The 17,766-nt window shown below is 41.7% G+C and overlaps 2 protein-coding genes across 15 annotated transcripts in view; one reads left to right on the top strand and one right to left on the bottom strand.

Moving 5' to 3' along the window:
- Positions 1 to 6,265, bottom strand: part of PEAK1 (pseudopodium enriched atypical kinase 1) — a 131,320-nt gene extending 125,055 nt beyond the window's left edge. For 6 of the 9 annotated variants that reach the window (XM_075045609.1, XM_075045606.1, XM_075045608.1 and 3 more), the window contains exon 1: positions 6,065 to 6,259. The gene's annotated coding sequence lies outside the window, so the exon portion shown is untranslated. Of the gene's footprint in view, positions 1 to 6,064 lie in introns of all 9 variants that reach the window. The other 3 variants (XR_012652835.1, XR_012652836.1, XM_075045610.1) reach the window with 2 other exon arrangements.
- Positions 6,266 to 6,679: 414 nt separating this feature from the next.
- HMG20A (high mobility group 20A) overlaps positions 6,680 to 17,766 on the top strand; it is a 46,920-nt gene continuing 35,833 nt past the window's right edge. Inside the window, exons 1-2 of one of the 6 annotated variants that reach the window (XM_075045612.1) lie at positions 6,681 to 6,820; positions 9,036 to 9,154. The gene's annotated coding sequence lies outside the window, so the exon portion shown is untranslated. Of the gene's footprint in view, positions 6,821 to 6,840; positions 8,951 to 9,035; positions 9,155 to 17,766 lie in introns of those variants that run through there. The other 5 variants (XR_012652837.1, XM_075045611.1, XM_075045614.1 and 2 more) reach the window with 5 other exon arrangements.

Consider the following 17,766-nt stretch of genomic DNA (forward strand, 5'->3'; position numbering starts at 1 on the left):
GCTTGTATGTATCTCCATTAAACTTCATTATTAAAGCACTATTGATGTAATTCTGAGCCTTTACAGAGAGAATCAGTGATTTCAATGGGGTTCCAAACAGGGGTTACTCAGCAGAAGACTATTAGGGGCTAATACAAAGTAGAGAGAAAGGCAAAACTTGTCTGAGGAAAAAAAGGTGCTAAGAGACCAAGGACACTTTCAACTCAAGAGCTAGAGGATTTTTAAGTGTCTCTATTACCTTCAGACATGCATGTTTCTGAATTTACTGGCCAATCTGGGGGGAGTTTATATATATTTTTTAAACTGTTCTTCGTTCCTCTTGCTGCATGAAAAAAACCCACAGAAAGGACACCAACAAGCACAACAGCAAAACAATGACACTCAGTAAGAGGCTATTTGCCAGCTGAGACAACTGCAAGAGGAACGAAGAACATATACCTCTGTGATATGTACAGAGACTTATAGTAAAAGATAATATACATGAAGTCAATGCAGAAGGATGTCTATATTTGTTCATGTTTATAGCATGATTTTAAATGTCTTCTAAATGTGTATGAAGGTTTTTCTGACAGTAAGAGCCCCAGAGCTGGAAGACTGGATATAAATATACACATCCAGAACTGATATCTTTTGTATTAAATACTGTCTTCCTCCTTTGGTGAGCTTTGTGGAGAGGCCTGTATAAATACAGGCATGCATCCAAGAAAGAACATTTTAGGATTGAGATCTGCACTTATTTAATGGTTTTACAAAGACAGGTAAGGTCAAACTGTGAACATATCACTAAATAGTTTCCGATAGAACCTCTATCAAATAATGTAATAATCCAAATCTGCTTAAACACCAATAAGGTTCCACTTGGCAAATTATGCGCTAGCAGCAATATTTTCTGAAAAAGCACTAACTTTAGGAAGTCAGTGATCTTACTTTTTAGCACCACACTGAACTGGTATCTCAGACAAGATGTTACTAAAACAAGTATTGCTAGAAGCCTACAATGTTTAGCCTCGCATGATTTTTATCCGTTTACTGTGATTTCAAAAACCTTTGCTAAGAACGTCTCCTGCAGTCAACAGTGACTGCATTAAGATGGTTGAGCATTTTTCAGTATTCATGTTTAAGTGCATGTAAGGTTTTTTTAACTGAAATATTACTCTTGAGTAAAATGTGAGATAAAGCCTACAAATGGAAAGATTTAAAAGTGTCTTTCCCAGGTAATATTTATGATTTTTTGCACTTTAAAAGGATAAAATAGGTTTTTTCCCCATGTGGAGCACTTCATTTTATGGGGAAATTAAACATCCCCTGCTCTAAAAGCTAGCAGCTAAGAAAATGACTCCTAAGCAAGAGAGCCAAGAATTCTGGAGGCATTTTGAGGCACAGATAAATTAATGCTGTTAAATACTTTTTACACACCATGTTTACACATCTTTTAAACATAAACATAACTATTTGGTGATCAAAGTGCAGATGTCCAATCAACATCGTTGTGATCTTTGTTACCACTACTATAATTCATGCAAAAACATTTCAGTTAAGGCCAGGCCCGTACACAGCAGGTATGGGTAGCGAGCCTGCCAAGGGACCTACTATTCGGAGATTTTTCCAAGTACTCACACAAAAAGCAAGCTAGTCAGGGTGTCAATTTTCCCCAGAATCAAAGACTTAAAAAAAAATATTTAATCAGTTACAGATTGATTACAAAATAATTCTCCAAGCGGTGCAGCTTAAAAGCAATTTTGTACTCATCCTGCACAGCAATATGTGATTACAGGGAGGAGAGAAATGGTGAACTAGGCTCCAGAGGGGTTCTGAAATTCTATTGTTCTTGGTGTCATCTGAACAGACAAACCCAAAAACATTTGTGGTAAAGCTGTTTTGTAACTCAGTGAGTTAACTTGGTAACTTCTGTAATAGCTGATGGGGCCTCATAAGAAAATCAATTTAAAGAAAGTGACCTCAGAGCTACACCCACTGCATAGTTTTCCTCCATCCACATTTTCAACTGTCAGGCAATCTCAAATCAACTCCGTCCACTTAAAGAGAAACGGGGAAAGAAATTGTTTAGTGACTCAGCCACTTATCTATGTTAGGAAAAAGGAAGACTGAAAGTTTCTCACATGGTTGATAATTTCTGCTTATGATTTGGAAAACCCAAAAGGAAACACAGAGCCTACAATACTAAACCTCAATCTATTGAAATTGCAGCTCAAAGATTGGACAACTAATTAGAATTGTTACCAAGTAAAAACAAGTCATTTATCCTTGTCACTAACACTGCAAAAATACTAAAGCTCTTACATTCTTCTCAGTGTATACTGTTTACTTGTTCCACTTCAGCATGCTTTAAACTAGTGAAAGTCAACTAGCAAGTCTTATTCCAGTTTGCAGTCTGTATTTTTCCACTCTAAATTTAAAACTGTATGGTAATGGAAATTCTACATTATTGTGCTGATACATATGAAACAATGAAAGTATTTCAGCCTTAGGCCAATGTAAATCCCAGTGCAATGCTTAGTCCTTAAACAGTGGTCATGTGTGGGAGCACAGAAGGGTGGGAGAACTGGTAATACCAATAAAAACTCCACAGACAAGGTCTCTGTACCAGCCTATCACAGGTAACACAATCACAGAAAGCAGCACCATGCTCCATCAACCCCTTCTGGTATTAGCATGGAGAATCTGAAGCATCTTTCCCTTGGCTGTGGACTGGGGCCATGCATCTCCTCCTCCAAAATCCACATTACTTTACATAGACATAGAGTGGGTTTTACCTCACTGGTGATTTTTGGCTGCCACTAACAGCCAGTAAATGCTGCATATGGCTTGCAAATAACCTGACCTTGTTTCTTTGAACTTTGCGTCAACTAATAAACCAAAACACATTTTGCAGATTATGATTTTCATATTGTAAGTAGGTTAAAAACATCTGGAGTTATCACATATGAATAGCAGAAAGCTAAGAAAGTTTTCTTCTCAGTTTCCCCATGTCAGGTGTTTTCTTTACAATCTCTTTCCACATCACTTGTACTCCACAATGTTCACAGTGCTTTTCACAAGTGCAACACTATCTCCTCATTATACCCATGTCATTTGCATTTCGATATTCTGCCCATACCCGAATGTCAGCTATGACACACTGACTACACGGGAGGGAGCAGCTCGGCAGGATTCCTCGGGAGCTGCAGCAGCACAGGAAGTGGGAACAGTGTGGAAACTGGCAGGAGACAGACCTCATCTCTGGTCTGTACCTAGCAATCCCCAGTTCAGACCTTTGGGGATCTCTTTTCAAGGGCTGGGGAAAAGAGGGTCTAAGAGTCATACGCAGGAAAAAAAAAGAGAAAGGACTACTGAGTTACCACCATCTGAAATCCGATCTTGTCAGAAAGCAACTACAACAAGTAAAGCAGTGACAATGAGTAAAGCTGCAGATCCCTTCTGAGAAAAGGGGAAAGACAACATGGGCAACTAGCAGGGATGGGAGGGTCTAATTCTAAACTGGGATGAGGGGCATGTCTAGGAAAAAGGGAAACCTAAGAGCAAAGACTAAACAGGAAAAAGGAAAGTAGAGACATAGGAGTGTAAACCCAGGAACAAGGTAGAGGAAAGAAAACATGTTACAACTTGTTAACTTACAGTAAGCTTTTCACCTACTTATTTTTCCTAGCACAATACAGAAGGTTAACAGCAATCACCATTGTCTGTGACCCTAATCAATAACTTACAATAGTTATCTTAATATTTTACTATCCTGTTTAGGCAAGAAAGCATTTAGGAGCCATTTAGCCAAATAGCACCCCTCCCCGCCCTTATTTTTCTTTAAAGATGATTGATTCCAACCAATTCCTTTTATTTGGAAAGTAAATAGAAAAAGAGTACATATTTTGGTAAATATATTTGCAAGCAGATTTTCTAAAGAGCTGAAAAGTCAGAAACACAAATTACTTCAGAAGTTGAAATGGTATTTTGCCTCTCTCCTCTCTCTTTCACTGAAGCAACCGTAAGACTTACCGATACATAGAGAATGCTGTTGTTTCAGAGTAACTGTATACTTATTTACATGGTTAACGTATGTTCTAAAATAGAAGGAAACGCAAACATTGCATCCATGAGTGAAGCTCACTCTCTTACCAATTGCTCATTTCCACACACATGCAGCCGGGTGTAAGTGCCCACTAGCAGAAAGGCTAGGCAGGAAAGCCTGCTGGCTCCTCCCTCTGCAGCTGGTACCTCCTGCCCAGGCTCGGGAATCACATCCCACCTGCCACTGCAGTTCAGGTGAGGAAGAGGCATTTGAGCCAAACAGAACAATCCCAGAAAGTAATTTAGGAAGTCTGCGAATTAAGTTACATACATGATATATCCTAACAATAAGGTAAGTCCATCATGAAATGAATACATAAGATTAATCATGGAAAGTTACTCATGGAAAAATTGGTAATTCACTTCTTGCATACTTTTACATTTTAGAGAACAAAATGAGGTTTTCCTGAAAACACACTGGAGCAGTAGCTCTGCCAGGAAGATGCTTCATCTGGATAAATCATCTTAGCTACTTTACAGACAAAACCTTTTCAGCCAATGTGAAACTAGATTAAGAGCTCTAACTAGTCAAAACAACCAAATAGAATATCCACAAGTATTTCCTGCTCTGCCACACCACTGGAATCAAACTAGATGAGGCTGTAAGTCAAACGAAAGTCACATTGAATTAAATGCATCTAATTTGTAACAAAGGTAGTTGTATAAAATTGCCAGCTGAACAAGTTTAAGAAAACTTTCTAACTATAGAACCTAATTATTGAAATTCCATAAAGTCTTGGCTCCTAAAACAATTTCGTGTTCTCTCCTTCCTGCCCATATATCTTGTGTATTATTTTTTCCCCAAATATCTGAGAATAAAGTGCTTTAGCAGACATTGGACAGCCTTTAAGCCATGACAAGCAAGGGGAAAAACTTTGGAGCCCCATATTAAGTGATTAAGGAAGAATGAAAGCCAAGCTCTACAAAATAAAAAGGCAAAGACCTAAAGTAAACAGAAATTATGTTCTCTGACAAGGGACCCCTATTAAATTCGAGGTCAGGGATCCACCAGGCAACGCTCCTCTTCCTCCTTGCGCTCACCTAAGAGCAGCCCGGCTACTCTGTGTTAGGTATCAGCTGCCTTATAAGTAACTAACCACTACCACCTATTTACATGGTTTCACTTGCTGTCCCAGTGCAAATCCCAGCCTTTCTAGTCCAGTCTCAACTTCACCCTCAATAAAAACAGGCAAACAGACCGACCTACCTAAAAGTCCAAAACAACCTTCAAGAGAAAAGGAAGCACCGAAAGCCTGAAAGGAGAATGGAATGTAGCTACAGACGTATACACTAACACGTAAAGCCTTTTATGTCAGGAATTTGCAGTAATAACAGAGCGACGACAGAGCCCCGACAGAGAGAGAGCATCCACCTGGCACCTACGGTGGCTTTCTCATCGTGAAATTCCTAGAAGGTGTCGGCTCCGAAGCCGCCCTGCGCTCCCCGGCAGGCTCAGGCACAATCTGCTTAGCGCAGGATCACGTCACAAAACTTCCAGCTGGGGTGTAGGCAGAAGAAAGCTCCCTTTGCCGCCGCGGGGCCCGGGGGCTGTCGGCGGCGGCCCGGGGGCCCAACGCCGCGGCTGGGGGGCCAAGGCGTCGCACGGCCCCGTGGGGGCCCCGGGGCGGCTGCCGGCGCCAGCCAGACCCCCCCCCCCCCCGGGCGCAACAGCAACGACCGGCGCCGCCCGCCCGCCCGTCGGGGCCGCGGCAGGCCGGGGGCGGCAGAAGGCGGCCCGGCGGGACCCTCTCCAGAGGAGCGGGCTGCGCCCGGTCGCTCCCTTCGCACCCCCGTCGAGCCGCGCCGGGGGCCCCCCTTCTCGGCCGGGGGCCGCCCGGGGGGGACGGGGGGACGGACCTCGCTGAGGAAACCCGAGCCGCCGGCGCGGGCAGGGCCGCCGCCCGCCGGCCTCCCCTCACAGCAGGAGGAACCGTCACCCCCCCCCCCCCCCTCCCGCCCTGGACTCGGACCGGCCCCTCACCTGGCAGGGGCTCCCCAACCCCGCGGCACCTCCCGCGGGCAGGCGGCGAGGGGAAGAAGGAGGCGGCAGCGGCGCCGAGTATGGTTTCGTCAAGGCCGGCTCCCGCAGCCGCCGGGCCCCTGAGAGGAACCGACTCCCGGGACGGGGCTGCGACCGCCGCGCCCGCGCGCAACAACTAACTCCGGGCGCCGCCGGCCGCGGCGCGGCTCGGCCCCGCCCCCCCCCCCGCGCGCGCACCAGAGGATGGGGAGGCCGCCCATTGGCTGGAGAGCAGCGAAGGAGGGGGGGGCGGCGCCGCCGCCGCCGCCGCCACGGGTGGCGCGTGGCCCGCTGGCGGCCGGAGGAGTCACCGCGAAGGTGGGCGGGGCTGGCACGGGAAAACTACAACTCGCAGCATGCCTCGCGCTCAGCATTGCTTCGCCCTTCACCGCGCGCAGAGAGGTAGTGTGCTTCCGCCCGCGGGGAGAAAGTAGTCCCCGTGTATTGTTTGAACTTCCCGCTCCGCGCTGGGCTGGGGAGGGGGTGGCGGGTGTTCCTGGCCCGGTTGAGGGGGTTCGTTCTCCTGTGGCGGGGGAGGGCCCTCCGGCGGTAGGGGAGAGGGCGGCGCTGAGGCGGTGGCGGAAAGATCCGAGCGGGACTGGGGGAGCGGTGAGGAGGCCGTACGCGTGAGGGAAGCGGCAGCGGCTGCGCGGGCTGAGGGGAGTGAGCTCCGTTCAGGCGATCCCTCGGCCCTGCGGGAGAGCCGCCCTCCGGCAGGTCAGTAAGGAGGGCCGTGGGCCCCTCTCCACTCTTCTCTCCCTCTCCTTGCCCGGGGAAGGGGGTTGGCGGGCGCCTGGCTCCCGGCGCGGTGGGGAGCGGGCCCCCCTCGTGGCGCTGCCGGTGGCCCGAGGCCGGCCTTTCCCTAGTGGCCAGGCCTGGCAGGCTTGGTTGCTGGTCTCCAGCCCCCCGAGCTTGCCGGTGGGCTGCCTGTTTGCTGTGGCTCCCCGGCGAGGGGGGCTGGGGGCGTCCGCCAGAGCTCGCGTTGGGTGAGGGGGAAGAGCTGGGTGGGTGTCTAGCCACTTGGTTTTCTGTGTTCTTCCTTATAACTCTTATCTTTTCACCAAGTTCCTGTAAAGCAGTGAGAGGTAATAATATTTGATGGCAACTTAATTCTGTTTGTTTATTGTTTCATTATGTCCGCTTAACGTTCCCTTGTCAAGCAGGTCATTTATCATCGTATGGTTTTCTGATACTTCTTTCCAGTAATAGGTTTTCATATTCAGTTGCCTGTTCCCGAAGAACTTAAGTTTCTTATCGCTGAGGTGGCAAAAAAAGCCCCAACCCTAGAACTGAAAACACTGGAGCCACGTGCCTTGTGAGGTGCCATTCATTCAAATCCTCTGAAATAACCAGCACTAGAGTGAAACTGGCTTGGTCCTCCCTTCCTGGAGCAAAGTGAAAGTGATTAGTATTTGTTATGGTGTTGAACCTTTGAACAGAGCTATGAATAGATGTGGAGCTGACTAAGGAAAGAACCCCCAAATCCTCTTGTGAGCAAGAAAGCTTGGTGTAACTTGGTGTTAACTCAGTGGCATCTAGGAAAATGAGGAAAGGCAGGGCAGATATAAATGCTCTTTTTTATTTAGTAGAAAAAAGGAAAATCCTGTTCACAGGGAAAGGGAGCTTCTGTCTTCTAGAGAAGTGGCCTTCAATTTTTTTTTTAGCTGCGCATGCCCCTCCTTAGCATGCACCCCCGATATATGTATATTTATTGATTTATCAATTATATACAGGTACTACTGTACAGATATATACATTGTAAAACAGAAGTTAGGATAAGATGTAGATAAAATAAACACTATTTTAAAATATTATTCATTAACATTACAAAAAATGTTTTCTTCCCACACCTCGGTGGATTGTCTTGCATGTGTGACCCAGTTTAGAGACCACTGTTCAGAGCACTTACGTTTCAAGATTTGGTCAGGACTACTCTCTTCTAAGCAAGTAGAAGCTGGGTGTTACATCAGTGCTAGTGCCACTGCAGGGCAAGCTTTTTCATTGATTTACAGTTATTGCCTTTTTCAGCAGGTAAAGTCTTGTTAGATCTTTGAAAACAACATTCTTTTCTGTTGAAAGTAAGTTGTGTAGGTGGACTAAGCTTGGCTAGGGCCATGTAGTGACAGAACTGGGCACAATACTTTGGGGGAACCATGCTCTAGCAAGTTTATGTTATTCTGAAGTGATCATTCTTAATTTCATAAGAATATAAGCATAACCAGCTGCTGAAAACAAAGAATATATTTTCTTGACTTTTTTTTTTTAATCCCAGCCATATGTGTAGGAACACAAATATCTGGCATTTGAAGATATCAGTCAAATGCTGTTTTATCTTTTTTATTTTCTTATACACCCACATTATATGCTTGTTAGAAGGGAAGAGATACTCAGCATTTCTAGAACTACACCAGTCACTGCCAAATACTGTAACTGTGGAGTCCAGGAAGTTGAGGGAAAGTGATTAATTACTTTTTGTCCTTAGAAATCTGGCATGTCTCAAAATAGAAGTTGGGACTACTAATTCTAAGGAGATCTAGCCTTAGAAATGGTGGCTAAAGCAGAGTATTCAGATTAGTCTTAAAATTCTTAAGTTAGCTTTTGTACAGGATACTAGCAGTTTTAACAATAGAAAACCTGAAGAGTGTGTGATCTGACCCCACTGTCTTGATTGCAAATTGAATATTTTTTTCTTTTGGTTGCTCATGGCATGGCACATCGAGGTTAACGTGACAGGTGCACCTTTTATGGCTCAGAAAAGGGAGAAGAGAACCATGGTTCTTACATTGATGTTTCTTTAGCACCTGAGAATAAGGTTCAACTCTTCTATGTGTACCTGCTTGTTAAGAGGTGACTATAACAAATTCTAGTACTTTGCAATAAAGTGACCAAGAGGAGAGTGATTCTTACTGTTTTCCATCTTCTGTTCTTGCAGGACATCTTCCCTCAACAAGTCTAGGCTTTCTGTGTCTGAAGGCCAGGGACTGCACAGAGAACTGAGAAGACGTGCTGATTTCCCTGGTGCTGGTAGACTTCTGAATGAAAGCAGTGACTGTGAGCTGTGTTTTTGCTTTGTAGCTGCACAAAGTTATTCTTATTATCAGAGCACAGGAATTGAGAAAATCATAAACTGATGTGTTCAAGTTAACTTTGTAAGCTTTCTTTGTTAGTGTGTCTGTTCACAATGTGTTTAAATAAAGGGTTGCTTAGTATCGAGGTGTGCCCAATTAGCAAGGTATACCTTCTCACCTGCCAAAGCAAGCTCAGCCTTCCATAGTAAGTGCTTCTCTTTGATTAAATAGGATTTGTTTTAGGGCCAGTTCTTGGATGAGATTTTTTTCAAGCTTTGCACTGACAGGGACAAAGCTTGCAGGCAAATTTGGAGCATGTTTCACTAAAACAAGTTGTTATAGGTTTCTGAATTCTTGCTGTACGTCCTGCCCTCTCTAGGCTGTGGTTGAAAAACTTAAGTACTCCCACTCACTGTTACTGAAGTGCCCACAGAACTGTGCTGATTTTCTTGAGTGTTATGGCATGTGCTGTGAGAGACTGTTAGATGTTAGAGCACAGGTGAAGAGGCTGCACTTATAATAATGGGGATACTCTTCTGATAGTGATCTGTGAGAGAGAAGGGTAACTCAAGGGAACATGCATGTACTGTTTCGAGGACAGTAGGTGAATAAAGAAAGGTTTGTCTTTTTTCTTTTTGCTAGCTGTTCATTTATCTCATTAGTGATAAAATGCCCTTTCTATCTATAATTTGATTGGCTTTGGAGAGTTCCCCAAACTAGCTTGCTTTCTGCATTCTTTTAAGCTTTTTTATTTTTTTACTTCCATGGTTTCTCTTAGAGAGGGGGAATATTTCTTGTGTTCACGGGAACTCTTAAACATCAGTTCTTGTTAAGACATGAAGAGTGGTGGATAAAACCACTTCAACACTAAGTGTTCACTAGGTATGAATTTACTAAGAACAGTTTGTTTTCAGAAAACACTATTATTTTCCCCAGTGGATTTGTTCATGAAAGCAGCTAAGGGTAGTTGGTGTCTCATGTAGTAACTAAAACTTTTATTAGTAATGTAGGTCAGTCTTCATTTGGCAAGATCTGCAGTGTTGGCCATGTTGTATTGCTGTCTGTCTACAGAATGGGCTTTTTCCTGCTCCAGTGGCGTAATTGCTCTAGTGGTGTCAGTAGTGCAGCTGTTGGCTCAGATGGCAGCCATTAGTGTTTACTATGTCTAGTCTGATACTGGTCTTTGAGTTTTGAGAGCAAAACAACTGGATCTGAGTTTACACATGCACTGCTGGTGTTACTCCCAGTGGGACTGGTGAGATGGTAAGCAATTTAAAACAGACTAGTCTTGTAATAATCTCTTCCATAATGAGATTGTTGGGATGTATCTGTTAAAGCTTTTTGTATGCAAGTTAATCTCACAGAGGGTTAATTCTTATTAAAGGAATAACATGCATTGTTCATACCTATCTATGAGGGACAAGCCTGAGACTGACATTCTATTTCTGAAGGGTTGCTTAATAACAGTTTGATAAGGACAGCTTTTGGTGAATTGCAGCTAGAGCTAGTTTTGAATGACTGTGTTTATCTGGGAGAAATCTTCATTTTGTGTTACAGAGGAACAAAACCAATTACGGTGGAATAACTGAATACTTCCATGTTCTAAGTTTACTAGGAAATCTTCCTTGTTCCTTGACTTTACTCTTGCAAATGCTGATGTGTTTTGAAGAAAACTTGTCTTTCAGAAATGACATTAAGAACATTACTGACTAGGTTTTTTTTAATAGTAAATATGTTAAATGGAAGCTGTGCTAAGTTGTCTTCAAAGAGGCTTATTAATGAGTTTGATCCTAGAAACAACTGATCCTGCTATCCTTTGCAGGAGACTAGGGCAATAGCTGACTTTGGCTGACTGATTTCAGTCTTTTGGACCATACATCTTACACAGTGTACAATGAATAGCAAAAGAAATGTTACGCTTCACTGTTTCTGAAATTCTTATGACTTGGGTTGTTCGTACTGTTCTTCAGGTAAAAGGGAATCTAAGACTTTGGAATGTGTCTCTTGGGCGTTATGGCTGGGATAAGTAGAGGTGAGCAGCTGACACCCTTAGCCCGTAGCTCAAAAAATTGCGATAGCATGAAAATGGGAAGGGTTATTTTACTCAAAAGACTGAGTGACATAAAGTTTTGTTACTATGATAAAAATGCGTGAGGTACATAAGAGAATGAGGACAGTGAAAGTGTCAGTTATTAATTGAATTCAAGAGGCTTAAGACTGGCAGAATTTATTTCTGAATGCTTTTTCCTTTTTTTTTTTTTTTTTCCTGCTAACTAGTGCAGAACACCGAGGATTTCTTGGCAGTTTAGTGAATTACCAGGGGAATGTCTACTTCTGTTTTATTGTTGTGTTCAAATATGAAAAGATAAATTCATAGCTTTAATTATACAGTAGTGTCTGAGGGATTGTTGCAGCCAAAAGAAACTCTCAACAAAGTGTTCTTAATTGCCCTTCAAAATATTTGTCATCTGTAGCACTTGCTAGGACTTTTAAGTGGTGGTATGTATGATTTGCGATTTTTGCTTGGGGGTGTGATTCTGAAGGAGCTTGAGCCAGTGAATCTTTGCTGCTGTTGCCCTCTGATGCTAGCACTCATGCATGTGTTTTGGCAAACTGTTTCGAAGAGCATATGAGATGAAAACTTTTTTATCTAGCTGGTAAATTAGTTCAAGGACTTGGACAAGTTGAAAACCAAACAGTTTGCATGAACACTAGTGTATGTGTGTGGGAGGTGAGTGTGGCTGGTTGTGAAGAAGACAGTAATAAGATGGGGAAGTGGTAAGGCCCATCTTTTAACTGTAACATAAAACTGTACAATGTATGAAATCAAGGGGGTCCTCAACCTTAGCTGCTCTGGAACCATACAGTTGCTGAAAGGCCAGTTCTCTTCCTCATGATGCTAATCTGATTATTCAGCAAGTTCAGGGAATGTTACTGTCTGTAAGGGGCATTGCTTTGCTTCTGCTTTAGACCCCTGAACCAGCTTGCTGCTTTTGTGTGCACCACTTCTGGCTCAAGAGAAACAGACAAGGGGGTTGTGGGAGGAATAGGACAATCCCTTTAGGCGCCACTAGCTGTGATGTTAAATTAAACTGCACTGGGTAACTAGCTACTCAGATGGTACAACTGTTACCTGGTTTGTCCCTTGGATGTGGTACATGTCCCAGCAACTGCAGAGAATGAGAAATATTTGGGGATTTTTTTAAATAACAAGCTTAATGGATGACTAAGGAATGTTTTTTATTATTATGGTGGGACCTAAATATGTACATAAGCCTGCAGTATGGTTGCTTGCTGTAGTTGGATGGGTTCTCAGTCTTAACCAAATGGTGGTTAAAGCAGGTCTGACTTAGTTCTGTAATTCCTTTTATTTCAGGTAAGTGGTATGACATGAATTTATGTTTCTTGTGAATTTTTGTGTGTGTAACTCAAAGAAGCAATTTGTTTCTCTTGGAATTCCCTTGGCTGCTGTTTCAAAGCCTTGGACATGGGATGGTGTGTTGTTTTCTAACTTTGGAATACTCTTTGCTGAAAACTAGTAATTGACAAAGCATCAGTAATGCAAATGAACTTTTTTTTTTAAGAATGGACTGTCTTTGTCATTTGTGTAAGAATAGGCTAAGTAATGATCTCAGGCTTATGACTCTGGGGCGATAATTATATGTTGATTAAAGGTTGAATTTCTGATGTAATGGAGTTAGTGTCCCATACTAGGGTTCAAAATATGCTGTGCCTGACAATATATGGAATGTGTCAGTCTCCATAGTTGGAAAAGCAGTGGAGAGCTGTGGCAGAACAAGTTCTGGTAATAGTATGACACTATACAACAGAGAAAACAGATCAACACCAAACAAAGTGCTGAAAACAGTAAGCTGTGAATCTTCATTCACACTTTTAAATCTGGAGTTAGTTAGCATCACATTTCTGCCAAGTAGACTTGGGGGGTGGAGGGGAATGTTCCTGGTACAGGATAAATGGCACAGAAAGGTAAGGGAATACAGCTTGGTGTACGTTTTAGTTTTAAGTTTTTTGTTTTGTTTTTGTTTTTTTACTGGTATTCTAAACCTTTTCCCTTGGTACAGTGCTCCTCTCATGTCCCACTTCCTCACAGCTTACTTTAAGAATAAGCATAACGTTCCTTGTTTGCATTTTCACTTATCCAGCGCGTTGACAAAGAAATCTTCTGATACCCAAAGGGTAAAAAATTTAAGACTTATTGAAGAAAGATATTCCATTTAAAGCTACCATATCTTCAAATACACAAGCATCTTGTTGGAATATCTCATTAATCACAAATTCTATAAGATTTCTAGAGTGGATGAGCAAATCTTCAGAGTTTCCAAAAGTTGTGCACTATATAGGCATATTAGAATGCTCTTATTTCTCCTTCAGGATGTATTTCTTAATAAGCAGGTTTTACATTAGTTCTTGCTGCTTGGATCTGAATGTTTGTAATTGTCTCAGCAAAGGAGGGCTTTAAAACAGGAGCTGGAGGTTTGTGATTCAAGATAGAGTACCAAGGCAGTGATAAACTGGGAGAAATTTGGAAAGCTTAGTGGAGGCAAAGTAGCATTAGAAGATTCATTGTTTCTGTTGGAGTTTAAACTTTGCCAATGCAAAATTAAATAATAACCACAGGAAAAAGATGTTCTTCATTTGTGCCTGGTTAGCAGTGTAGTTATGTAAAAAACATGGCATAACAGTCTTTTTCAGTCCTGACCCTTAGCCAGTTACTATCGCGGGTAACCATACTAAAATCTTTTGGAGCAGATTTCTGGCTCGGGGTGCATTTACTGCAGTATGCTTTAGCTGGTATTGCACATGAAGCATGCTACTGATGAAATGAAATTGAGATAACCAATATTTGACTAAATCCTCACTGTTTTGATATGTAGGAAGCATGACAGAATAGACTTCAACTACTCTTCTGCTGAGTTTAATTAAGATATTTGCTGCAATTCATGTAAGATATGAGGAGCCAGTGTAATAAGTATCCCTTGTTAGAATAAATTAATCAGAATTCGTGGAATTCAAGTTCTCTGTCCAGACTTATGGGAAAGAATCTCAGCTTTCATCAGGAGAATAAATGTTTAGCTTTAGATTGGAAAGAAAAAAAAAAACTGAAAATGTCAAGTCAGTTTATGAGATAATCCTGATTTTTTCTGGTAATCATAGTTCCTCCCATTTATGACTATTTTGGGGCCCTCAGTTACTGGAATAGTTTCAAATGTTCTTCATCTCTGACACCACTAGAATTTTTAGTGAGATAGCTGAATCTCAGGCTATAGGGTTATAAAAATGTAAGTCGCTAACTCTTGGCTGTGCTACTTGCATCCCTTTTTTTTTCTGCCAGCTGCAATGCTTGTTGGATCCTTTCCTGGCCATTTCACCCTTTCATATGGCATAAACTAATGTGATAAATGAACTAAAAGCTGTTCTGTTTCTTTAGCGTGATGAAACACATGACTTGTGCAGTGAACAGAGGTGCCAGGCTGAAGATGATGCTATACATAGTTAGTAGTTAAATAGACTTAGGCTGCCATAAAACTATAGCCTTAGGCAGTGGAGAGCTATTGTCTGCAACTTCTAGCACTTGGCTTATCTTCATGCGGGCAGATGACCTTTCTGAATGCTTCTTTTGAAGTCATGTGAAAACTACAAACGACTACTAGCAGAATGAGTCCAAAAAGTTACCTTCAGTGATTGGGGGTGGCTCTCATAGCTTGATATGACCGCTTACCATGTGTTGAAGTGGGAGTTTCCATATGCATTCTTTTTTTAATAAGCTCTGGTATTTATTTGAGCCCTCTGAGTCCTTTCAACTATGTATCTGAGCTGGTAGAAGATACCTAGCTTCCCATCTTCCCTGCCGTTGTCCCAAAGGGAAGAGTTAGAGAGTTACAGCAGCTCTCTGAGAAGTCCAGTAAGCTGTGGAGATGGCCATAACCAGTGACAAAGAAGGGAGCAAGACCTTCCCATCTCTCTGGCAACAAGCTATTACTCTGTAACCTATCCTTAAATCTACCTTGTATCAAAATATGCAGAGCTTGAGAAAGAGGCCTGAAAATTGTACTCATGTAATGCTCAGCTTACTCCACTAGTATTTTGCCAGTTTCCCATTCGGCTTCATCAGTTGATGTTAGCGTATCAATTGTGTGACATTATCAGGATTCTGTAAACTGTTCACTAACACCAAACACTTAATTGAAATGTGGAAGCACAAATCATATTCTTTTTTTTTAACTCTGAGTATAGGAAAAAAGGCAGAAGAAAGCTTCTGAATCATATTAGTTTGATCCCTGGCTTTTTAAATGTCAATTTAAAGTCACAAACAGTGCCAGATTCATCCTGCTTTCTGAAATTTGATGTCTTTGAACAAAATGGCATCAATTTAAAACTTCGTGGTTACTTGGCGAGAGGTAATGCGACAACTGCTTTTTCTATAGTTGTGGTTTACTAACCTTGTTTAGCTTTTTGTTTTTAAAGACTGTACCAAAGCAAACTAGACTTTATATTTGGTCACATTTAAACTAGTATACCTCAGGACAGGTATAGGCTGGGGAAGGCCTCCTTGGAAGCAGTTACTTGAAGAGGTGTTGGAGGTGACTGGGTAATCCAGCTGTGAACATTAGCATTTAGTGAAGCTCTGACCAGTTGAGCCTTAGGTATAAGAACAGAGGAGTCTTAACAGGCAAGGTAGTAGTACATGTCTTCCGCAGCTGGCACTGCTACAGCTGCTTTTGGAATTCAGAAAGGGTTGCCAGCACACTGGAAAAAGATCAGAGTCTGAACATGAGTTAAAGGCATATTTTCAGTCTCAAAAATGAATGCAGGTGCTGCATTTGTTTAACGTCTTGTTACTTGATAAATGTATCCTTTCAACTTAATCAGAATTTATTGACATAGGTTCTTAGCTTATAGGGTCTAGCCTGTGAAAGCATAACAAAAATCTAAGTGACTGCTACAATAGGAATTTGTACAGATTTACTGTGTATGTAACTACCGTGTGGGACAGCTGATCCAGTGACGCTTCTCTTACTGTCAGTCTTTAAAACAAGACTGGGTAACCATTATGTAGATTTGAATTCTTCTTTCTGTTTCTTTTCTTTAACAGAGAGTAGGTGGCTATGCTAAATGGGTCAGGCTGAGTTATCATCCCCTCTGCCCTGTATATGTGGGTATACTGCAGCTTTACAGATGGGAAATAAGCTTTTTTAGTTCTAGCTCAGGAAACTTCCTTGAAAGTACAAAAATCTTGCAAGCATTTGTATTAGACTAACCAAAGTGGTCTTTGTCTTGACATAAGATGTAATTGTTCATCTGTTTACCTTTGGATATAAAAAGCTGTAGAATTAGTAACTGCATGTTAAATTTAGACTGTAAGAGTTTACGTGAGTTGTTTTGAATGAGTAGTGATATGAAAATCATTCTACTATCAAAAATACTTTCCTTACTTGAGAAACCTTTTCTGTTATTGTCTTAACCTTATAAAAACTTAATATTCATTACAAGTATGAAAAAAGGTGAACTCTGTTATAGATGGCTTACTTGCATTTTCTCTATAGGAAAATTCTTTAAATGTTTGGGGTGGTTTTTAGGTAAGTTACTTGCATAATTTTATTGCCAATTGTGAAAACGTACATTCTGTCCCAATGCCATTTCAACAAAGTATTTCTCAAGGGAACTGCAGAAAAGACATTTAATCGGAAGGGTTTGCAAAGCATGTAGAAAATAATGGATTACGAGAAACTTTCCAGCATGCTCCTAAAGTTTATGGTCTTGCATTTCTGTTATGCGGAAGAGTATTGTAAGTATTGATATGCAAATAAGCACACGCAAAGGGTTTAAATTTTTATAGTGAGGAAGAGTGGGAAGACAGGAGATTTCAAATGCATAGTAAAGGCTAGAAACTTAAAAAAACAACAACCTAATTTCAGCTTTTCTCTCAGTGTCTTTATATTATAGACTTCTGGCAATTATGTTTAGAAAAACGGGTTTTCTTTATTGATGCACAATTCTTTATTCTCAAGTCTGAGGTCAGTAATGTTTGTCAGATAAGTGTCTGTAATGGCTTTTTACGGAGACATTTAAATAAAGCTATATAAATGTAGGAGCTTTACTGGTCTATAGCTCTGTTGCATGGTTGGGATTTTTCCTTGCAGCTTGTGTGAATGTGGTTCCATGATGACCAATAGAAGACTCTGGGCAAGTGATGAGGCAGGATTGTGATAATGCAGCCTTGCAGTAATACGTTAACTGAAAGTTATCATGAAAAAGGTACACTAGTCTGTCATATACAGATGAATTTTACTCAAATGAGTTGTCAGTTTACAATAGGAAATGTATTTGTCATACCTCTGTTTTTGAGACCTCTAAGAGTCTCTAGTTCTGAACTTGCTTGGTAGCATCTCACTACTGCGGATGTATTTGTATACCATTGTAATTAAAAATACAGAAATTTGGGCAATTGGAGGTTTTTGCAGATCAGAGAAACAATTTTTCTGGCATTTGCTGTGACTTTCTACTGCTAAATACCTTAGTATTTAAAAGAAATGAAATGCAAAGTAATCACCCCAAACAAGCTGGACCACTACA

Source organism: Buteo buteo, chromosome 13 (genome assembly GCF_964188355.1).
Source record: "Buteo buteo chromosome 13, bButBut1.hap1.1, whole genome shotgun sequence".
NCBI lineage: Eukaryota > Metazoa > Chordata > Aves > Accipitriformes > Accipitridae > Buteo > Buteo buteo.